Below are 10,284 nucleotides of genomic sequence, written 5' to 3' on the forward strand. Positions count from 1 at the left end.
AATAAAAGATATTAGATCAATTTCAAAGACAAGATGCCACTTTACGATGGAAGTTACTTTTTGCAATAGTTAATAATTGGAAGTTTGATCTATGCCTCTATATAAAACTTAGAATCATGAAATCCTAAAGTTGGAAAGGCCATTTAGGCCACCATCTCCACACTCAGACACATACAGACGAACACATACAAGGAGCAGCTGTAACTCTTAACAAGGCCAATATGTTATCAATCTCTAGACAAGTTTAGATTTCAAAGATCTTGAGCGGAGACTTAACTTACATTGAAATCATGATAAGTTTACAATACCTAGCATCAATTCATAAGGGGATTCAGAGACATTTGGAACCTTAATGACAAAATAAATTCTCATCTGTGATTCCTTCATAGGATCAGTGAACTTTTCTCCAGAAAAAAAGAATGTGGATTTTCAATGTAGGGAAGAAATATAGTATTCCTGCCTTTTTGGGACTATGTTGTGCAATTATGCTGGTAAGGGAGGAATAGAAGGGAGGAACCACCCACTCTTCTCCACCCTCAGTCTAGTTCCACTCAGAGGATGTCAAGGAAAGTGAGGTGAGAGATAGCAAATGTGGGAGATCAAGAGGAAAATACCTTCAGAGACTGGAGGGTGGCTTTCATGCAAATGCAGGCAGGTTCACTTACCACAATAATTCATTTGAAGGAGTTGTGTTGAAGCTTAATAGTTGAAATTTAGCCCTCGTTGCAGAGATTATGCCACCAATGAAAAACTGTCCTGGCCTGTAACGATTCTGTGGGTCCACCCCATCCCTCTTCGGAGTCAGGAGGCATTTGGCCTTGAGCTTCATACAGACTCCCTGGGGCCACAGAAGCAGCACAAGCAGCAACATGACTTGTGTTCCTGACTGAGCCTCCAGCTCTTTGTTTGCTCTGAATAAAGATCAAGAAGACTAGAAGCTTCAGGGGCTTTCCTAATCCAGACCGTGTCAAGGCAAGACTGCACATCTGGAGGGGAGAGGAATAAATACAACCCCTGATTGCCATATAATGCTCCCCTTTCTCTTGCTTTCTCCAGAAGCACTTATGCACCCACAACTTTCCAATGCCATGACTTCAGCCAACAAAGCTTTAGTCTGGTATTGAGGTGAAAATATGTTATTGACATCTGTTGTCAAATTTTTGAAAGTTTGCAGAAAAGTCTCTAGGGATTGAGCATCAAGACAACAAGTAAATCACTATGATTTGGATCATTGCAAGGAGGAGAGAGACCAGCTCTTTGAACTTGGAATGAGTCAACAGGCAGATACGCAAAGGGAGACGTCACAGGTGGGCTTCACACTCTGAAGATGAGCCATGGAGTGAGACGGCAGAATTTGGCCCCAAACGTTTGTAAAAAAAGAAAATATCATTAAAATCAATATCAAGGGAGATTTTTAGTAAGGGGGGAAAACAGTCATTCACACCTCAGTATGAACCTATTTAGTCCTGATTTGTGATGGAGGGAGAACCTAAAATACAGTATGCTTTGCACAACCGCATGGGAAGAATTCTGCCCATTGATGCCAGAATGAACCTGAATGTCCCCCAGTCTGGACTGGGAACAGGGAAGGAGGGAATATGTCTGCTCTAATCCTTCCATGCCCTACTTGGCATTGGGCATGTTTGCTTAGGGGCTACCTGTCTCCGAAAACATGTGCTCAGCCAATCCGATCTGGCAGGGTTGGTACAATCCCCGTTTGTTCAGTTAAACAATGCCATCTATCGGGACCCCAGAAGTGTGAAGGGCCCCGTTTCATGGTTGCGTTGATACTGATGGGTTTTTAAGATCTCTTGGCTGCATTTATATTATATTTAGGTTTTGTAATGTTTTTAATGTTGATTGAGCTTATATGGAGCCTCATTGCAACAGCCTTGAAAGGATGATGCTGAACGACCCTAAGAAGGGTTCTTTTCACATCAAGGGGGGTGGGGAGCTGTTGCTGGGCAGAAAAGGAGAGGAAAGAGCCTGTCCAACTCCATCATCCTTTCTTGCTCTGCAACATCTGATTGGGCACTTCCCTCCCATTCCCTGATTCTGACCTGCACTCCCTACCTGGAGAGATCATCCTGCAATGTAACGAAGGGTCTGTCTCCATGTTTTACGGAGCCCTCGATTACATGGGCTTCTTGGCTGCTGTCTCCTTCATGGTGGCTTTCCTGGCCAGGACCCTGCCTGGGGCCTTCAATGAAACCAAGCTGATCACCTTCAGCATGCTGGTCTTCTGCAGCGTCTGGGTCTCCTTTGTGCCCACTTACTTGAGCACCAAGGGCAAGTACATGGTAGCCATGCAGGTCTTCTCCATCTTGGGCTCCAGTGCTGGTCTGCTGGCCGGCATCTTTATACCCAACTGCTACGTTATCCTGCTGAGGCTGGATCTCAATACAAAAGAACATTTGATGTCAAAATTACATTGAATACTGGGTATGGGATGAAATATTTTCCAAACTGATCAGTTATTTTCAACAAACCGCTTTTGCTCTTTTAATGATCCTAATACAAAAACAAAACAACCGTCCTCTTTTTCATGCTGTGATAGAAATGGACCATCTCTCTTTAATAAATATGATTTCCCCCTTTTATTTTGCTCTTGAGTGTATCGTAAGCTGAGGTGGGTGGGTGGGCGCATGAACGCTTTAGGTGAGTGTAAGATAATTTTCCAAAGGGTTCATTGGAACTAGAGACTGGGGCACAGTTACATTGGAGCACAAATAGGTGTATGGACTGCACTGGAGAGAAGACAGGCCTACAATGGGAGGGGTTCTGGTCAATGTCATGAACTGGTGCAAATTAGAGGATGCATGTGATTGTCTACAGGTATCTGATTGGGTTTAGACAACAGAAAGTATTTGACTGGATATTTCACAGCATGTATCTAGTGAGGTCAGTGAAGCAATTGGGCTGCATATGGTAGGCAATTGGCAGATGTACAGAGATAATGGGAGGCTTGAAAGAATAAACAAGGGTCATTTCATGGATAGAATTTCTTGCTAGAAAGTCACTGCTATGGTAACTTTGATGTATGGTGGAAAAAGAAGTCAAAGCTGACCACAGCAGAATGGGTGGAGCTGATTCTAATATCAGTAAATGTAGTACTGAGACATCTGAAGCACTGAAGACAGAACATCCTGGAAAATATCTATCCATTTGGTAAGGGTCAATATTGATTTGACAGCATCAATCAATCAGTCAATCAGTTATATTATCAGCCTTGCATTGTATTTACCTGAATTTAAGATCAACCATCAACAGGACCCTCAAGCCCTCATCGTGGCAGGCCCGTGTTCCTGGAAGGGATGAGCAAGGAATGTCGCGAGTGGATGCCAAGAGTATAGACTCCCAGCAGGGTCACCCATGAAGGCATGAAGGTCATCCCGGCTGCTCAGCCAAAGCAAGTGGGCACCTCTATTGGGCAGCAGCAGCGATATAGGAAGATGCCAGATGCAGACGGTGACTTTGGTGACAACAGCAACAGTGTCTCTTCATACTGTGTGCACTGGTAAACCCTTCTGTATGTTTACGAGAAAACCACATGGATAGAAAATAGAAAATTATTGACGATGCAGGGCCAAATGATGGGCCCCTCAGGTCGCATGGCACTCAACATGCTACTGACGAAGAGCTGAGGATCTTTCATAGCAATAATAGTGTTTAAGATGTGGCTCGATTAAACCCTTTGGGACATCGAGTTGCTGATGTTGCCATGCAGGAAAAGAAAATCTGAAGCTGCAAGGACAGAATTACAGTGGGAAAGTGGAATGTAAGAAGAATGAACACAGGAAAGTTCAACACAGGGAAAGATGAAACTAACCCACTACAAACTCACATCTTAGGCCTCTGCAAATTGAGATGGACTGGGATTCTGACTGAAAGTCAGAAGATTACACTGTTTATTCCTCAGGAGATGAGAAACCAAGAAGGAATGGCGTAGCTTTTATAATCAGAAAGGGTAGAACAAGAACTATACTTCCATAATGCAATCACTGACCAGATATTATCAATTAGAATCAGTGTGGCCTTAGGAGCCCCTTCAGGCTTTAGTGTTTGGGGTACTTGTAAGTTCTCAGTGGTCTCTAAAGGCACCTCCATTGAAAGGGCAATGCAGTAGTCTATCTGGGTGGTAATGTGTCTCTGCACCAAGTAAGGCCCCAGCTGAAGCAAGCCCCCTCTAGCTGGGGCTTCCACTTGCTGTTCAGGCAGGAGACAGAAGTTCAGAAGGATCCCCAATCTCAAAACTGCTCCATCATAGGTAAACTTGCCCATCCAGTGATGATGTTAGTGTTGAAGGAGAACATCAATGTACAAAGAGTAACTCCGTTTGCCTGAGTTCAAATGCAGGCTTTTCTCCCTCTATTAAGTCTCCTCTCTTTAAGACTTGGGCTGTTGTATTGGATCTTTGAACAACGTGTTCACAATGTAATTTCTATCAGTTAGGCCATCCAATCCAGCTACCTTTTCTTCCTTGATATTTCCAACTTTGCCTTTCCACTCTCCACCCACAAGCAGCACTTTCAGATTCAACTTGACCCATAAACGTCCTGTTCTTTGCATCAGCAGTTGGAGCATAAACTTGGATAACCATCAGCCTAAGGGCTGTCTGCAAAGTCTAACTGATACTGTTCAGTTTCTCCTGTGTTGTGTCCAAGCTCTCTCCTTGTCCTGACCCCCCTGACTCTGAAAGCAATGCCCCTTGTGGAAGGAAAGACTCAAGGTTGTTCATCTGAGTCTCCTTCCTTGTCGTTTTGTGTTCCCTGGGATCTTCCACGAGCATAGACCACGCCTGTATTGCAGAGAGGTCTAAAGGAAAATGCTGAACTCCGAGGATTTGGGTGTCGCTGGAGGAAAGGAAGGAAGTGGGGTTGGAGAGCTGAAGGAGAAGTCAGCCATGCATGGAGGGGGTGATCCTGAACTTCAGTAGTTTGGTGCAACAAGAAACAAGACTCTAGCTCATACAGCTGAGCAAGGAGGAGAATTCTGGGAACTTTGTGAAGTTCTGTCATCTGATCTTCTATCATCTATCATTAGGCACAGATAGGTTGCATATAATAGGCTTAACACACTTGGAGTGCATCAGTTTTATAACAAAAGTTCCTCTCGTTAATATCAAAGGGAAAGCATTCAGTCTCCTTATCTGTGGTTTGCACAATACCTTAATTCTGACCCCTCCACACTCTGGTATCTAAAATACCATCTGTGCCATCTGGCTGGGAGTTTCTGTCTCCTACTCTGACCGGCACTCCCAGCTTGGAGAGATCATCCTGCAATGTAATGAAGGCTTGGTCTCCATATTTTATGGTGTCCTCGACTACATGGGCTTCCTGGCTGCCATCTGCTTCATGGTGGCTTTCCTGGCCAGGAATCTGCCTGGGGCCTTCAACCAAACCAAGCTGATCACCTTCAGTGTGCTGTCTTCTGCAGCCTTTGAGTATACTTCCAGGGGTGGCCTGTTGGGCTCCTTCTTTCTCTCCAAGTGATAGATTTCTTTTTTCTCAAATCACGATAGAGATTGAGTACCACTTTTTAATAAAATTATTTCCCATTTTCTCTCTCTTGCTCAGTCTATAGAAAACTGTGCAAGTGTGCATGAGTGTGTGCAAAGGTGCTGAGGTTGAACAGGTTGTGTCAAGGGTTATCCAGTATTACTCCTACTCCAAAATTTTGGCTAATAAATATGATGTTGAGGTTAAAACATGTTTGTAGTTCTACCACGGAAGAAATGTTCAAAACCCTACAGAAAGTGGATTATTTTGGCTGTTTCCAAATTTGGCCCTGGTTTTAGCACTGAGACTCTCTTGGTTTCCCTTGTGAACACGCTTGGCAGGATCAGGATGGGGGAGTGTGACCTTGTTGGTGTTTCTTGGTCTTACAGAGGCTTTTGATACCATCAGTCATGGCCTCTTCCAACACTGCCTCTGAAGACCTGTGTGCACAATGATGGTTCTCCTCCTTCTTGAGAGGAGGGTTCCAGTTGGTTGTGTGGAGGAAGAGGCCACACCAAAGCCCTTCAAGTATGAGATGCCATGGGGCTCAACACTCTCTCCAGTCCTCTTGAACATGAAACCACTGCTGGAGATCAACTATTGGTGTGGGCCCAAGGACCATGTATTCTCACGACTGAGTTTTGACTGAGATTTATTGTGAAAGATTGGGGGTTTCTGTTGTACTTACTGTTTTGACTGCTACCCAGGATTGTTGTTACATTATGGGCAGCTAATCAAAAGTGCCTTAGGAGTTCGTGGCCACAGCTGCAACCATCAAGGTAATCCAGATTATTGCAGGCTACTCTTAGGAAGTGGGGGATGGATGCCACACACTAGATCTGATTGTGGTTAAGGGCAGGGGCAAAATGACCTGATATTTGGGTATACTGACATCTGTCCCTTATCATGGACAGAACACTCCCTTCTAGCCTTGGAATTCCCAGTTCTCCTCTCTCTCCAATTCTATTCAACAAAGACATGAATCCTCTAGTGAGGTCATCTGTCAGGTTGGAATGAGATATCTTCATTATGGTCATGATAATCAGTTGAACATTTCTGTCCTGGAATGTACAAATAATGCTACAGAGGAGCTTACATAGTGCCTGGAGATTGTGAAAGTCTGGATGGAGACTGCAGGTTGTGACTGAACCCTAAGAAGGACTGAGTGTGTCTGGGCTTGGGAGCACCCTGGTTCTGGAGCAGTTCCATCAATAACTGTGGACATATAGTACTCCTGCAGGGAATGACTTGATGCACAATCGGGACGCAAAACTCCTGCTTAAGGAGCAGTTGTAAGCTCTTGCTAGGAGGGCCTTTCCACAAATCCATCTTCTGAGACAGTTTTGCCCCTTCCTGAATCAGGAAGCTCTACTCATAGTCACTCATATGTTAGCCCTTTCCTATCTGGATTACTGCAACAAGCTCTACATGGAGCTCCACATGAAAAGCAGTTGGAAGCTTCATGAGGTCCAGAAATCAATTGAGTGTGTAGTATTAGGTATACCAGTATTCAACATTGTGACGTCTCTGCTGTATGATTTGCACAGTTCAAGGCGCTGCTTATCCTCTTTAAAGACTTTGAGCTCATGGCCACCATGCCACCATGGATATCATGAAAATTATTGTGGGCCTGCTCATGTGTGGGTGGGTAAAACATGCTCTCTATGAAGAGATATTGACATTAAATTATAGATTTGAAAAAGCAGGACATGGTGGAGGGTGGGAGTGGGGTTCTTTTTATTATTATTAAAAAATATTAAGGTGTCAAATACAGTTTGTTGGAATTGTTAACTAATGTTTTTGGGTCCCACCTACCCAAAACTCACCATACTATTTTACTTTGACATCAAATGTTCTTTTGTATTTAGATCTGGTCTTAGGAAAATAATGTAGCATTTGGGGAAAAAGATGAAGCCCAGAAGGCCACCACTGGAGGCCAAGATGGAGAAGATCTGCACAGCCACCATGTACTTGCCCTTCGTGCTCAGATAAGTGGGCACAAAGGACACCCAAACACTGCAGAAGACTAGCATGCTGAAGGTGATTAGCTTGGCTTCGTTGAAGGCCCCAGGCAGGTTTCTGGACAGAAAAGCCACTACGAAGCAGACAGCAGCCAGGAAGCCCATGTAGCCAAGGGCACCATAAAACATGGGAACAGAACCTTCATTGCATCTCAAGACGATCTCTCCAGACTGTGACTTCATGTCAGACTCAGGGAAGGGAGGAGAAGTCCCCAACCAGATGCTGCAGAGGACAACTTGGAGACCAGAGCAAGAAAGGACGATGGAGTTGGCCAAGCTCTTCCCCAGCAATCTCTGCACTTTATTCCCTGGCTTTGTGGCCAAGAACACTAACACCACCGTGACTGTTTTGGCCAAGACAGAAGAGACAGCCACTGAGAAAATAATGCTGAAGGCTGTTTGTCGGAGAAGGCAGGTGGCTCTCCTTGGTCGGCCAATGAAGAGGAAGGAGGTCAAGAAGGAAAGCAGAACTGATACAAGGAGGGTGTAAGAGAGGTCCCGGTTGTTGGCTTTGATGATCGGAGTGTCTTGGAATTTAATAAAGATTCCCAAGACAAAGCCTGTGATTAATGAGAGGAACAAGGCAAGAGAAGCCAGGATGATCCCCAGATTTTCCTGATAGGATAAGAACGTGATAATTTTGTGAATGCAGTGATCTCGATAGATGTTTGGATATTGATCTTCTGGACATCTGTTGCATTTTTCTGCATCTGGAAAGCAAGAGTAAGATCTCCCTCAAAGCATATTCAAGTTATGCTAGCAGTAGGGGGGAAAAACTCTACTTTTCACTGGAACAAGGAAAATTAACGGCTGATGACCTTCAGGCATGCTTAGAGTTGGTTGAGGACATCATCATGCATTCCTGTTCTGAACAAATAGTTAAGGTTCTTGCCAGGAGAAGAAGAAAGTGTGGTTCATGCATGAGTCATGATTATGATTATGATTTTCATCTTCCCTCCTCTTAGTGAGAATCCAGAAGTTGGAGCAGCCATTTACCCATCAGGTCTACTATCAGTGTTCAGTGCTGGAGGGCTTAGTTTGGGGAGTGCTGTATTCGGGGTTTCACAGACATAACAAGGAAGACCTGAGGCACCAGAGCTGAGAAACACTTTTCAAAACCCCCTTGCACAGAAAATGTCTAAGTAAAGAGCATCTCCTTTTCCTGAGGTCTCACCCACCTTCCATGGTGGAGATGGTTCCTTCAGCACAAGGAAGACAGTTGTAGCAGCAGATGGGCCTCCCTTCCTGAGCCACCTTTATGAATCCGGGACGACAGCTTTCCACACACCTGGAAGGAGGCAGGGGCTGAGCAGAGTGGAAAAACACCCAGGAAATGAATTTATTATACAAAAGAATGTTGGTAAGAGCTTCAGTGAGAATGAAATAAAGTTTTCCCCACCTTGTTCAGCCCTTCCATCTCTGCAGTCACATTCGGGTTGATCATAAATGTGAAATCCTGGGATCCCTGTCTTTCTAGACTCCCAAACCTCACTTTGGTAATGGAGATTTTAGAGAAAATCACCCAGGTCACAATATCCAGGTCTGATGCCAGCTCTCCATTTTCATCCAAATACACCCCTTCTATGGCGTTATTGTAAAACTGAGAATTTTGAAGGAAGGAATGGAGCTGGAATGGAAGAGAAAAATGCACATTTTTAGACAGGGCACCCAACATTCTATCATAAGACCCCTTCACTTGTCCTGAGAGTGAACTGAACATTTCTCTGTCTATATACAAAATGAACATATCAGATTCATTTCCAACTTCTTCCATAAACAATCTATAAATAATTGAATTGTAAAACCTACTAACTTACACTTTAAACCTAGTAACTTACACTTTACATTAAACAGTCAGGCAAGGATTATTTTGGGTTTCTTTCCCAAATCTTTTTCTCTTTCTAGGCTATGTAATCACCTACCAGTTCCTCCTTGATGGTTTATTCCTTACCTTCATCCCTCTCAATTCCTTTACAATCTACCTGTCAAGTGGCAACAGATAGGAAAAAACACATTAAAAGGACCTTTGTTTTTTTTTCCTACATTTTTTTTATTAAAGATTTTTAAAAAGGGGGATAAAACTAGTACAAACTAATATAAAGTTAGAAAAAGAAAAGAAAAAGAAATCAAAGAGAAAGCTAAATGTGCAAGAAAAGAAAAAAAAAGAAATATAGAAAAGAAAGAAAAAAGTTACAAAAAAGTAGCTTCTGATCTTAGTCACACCAGTTATAAGTACAATTATAAATTTACCTCTTAGTCTATGCTTACAGCATAACTCTATTAAATTATAAACTATTTTTCTGATTGTCAAAACCATAAATCAAATGTTCTTTTTTTTTTTTGGTTTCATGGGAAAAGTCAATAAGAGGTTTTCAGTCAGCAATTAATGTAGATATTGTCTGTTCTCTGATCAAAGAAGCCAAGTTAGTCATCTCAGCAAGTTCCGGCATCTTCACCCACCATTCCTCCATTCTGGGTACTGCCAAATCTCTCCGTCTTTGTGCATAGAATAATCTCGCTGCAGTTATCAGGTAGAAAAAAAAAATTCCATGACCTTTTTCCAGCTGTTTGTCCATTAATCCCAAAAGAAAATGAAAACTGAAACCCATAATCTGGTTTCAGTTTTATATTAATCTGTAAAATCTTCTGAATTATTGTATGTATTTGAATCCAGACTTTCCTAGCTTCTTTACACGTCCACCAAACATGATAAATTGTCTCTTCTTCTTGTTCACATTTCCAACCTAAATTTGAAGTGCCTTTAT

At 43.1% G+C, this 10,284-nt stretch overlaps 1 pseudogene; it reads right to left on the reverse strand.

Moving 5' to 3' along the window:
• The window catches only part of LOC148215420 (vomeronasal type-2 receptor 26-like), a 30,708-nt pseudogene extending 22,004 nt beyond the window's left edge, over positions 1 to 8,704 (reverse strand).
• Between the last annotated feature and the right edge of the window lie 1,580 nt (positions 8,705 to 10,284).

The sequence above is a fragment of the Python bivittatus genome, unplaced genomic scaffold, assembly GCF_059951505.1.
Source record: "Python bivittatus isolate LINGU-HERP-01145 unplaced genomic scaffold, Pbiv_v1 ctg000290_np1212, whole genome shotgun sequence".
Taxonomy (NCBI): domain Eukaryota; kingdom Metazoa; phylum Chordata; class Lepidosauria; order Squamata; family Pythonidae; genus Python; species Python bivittatus.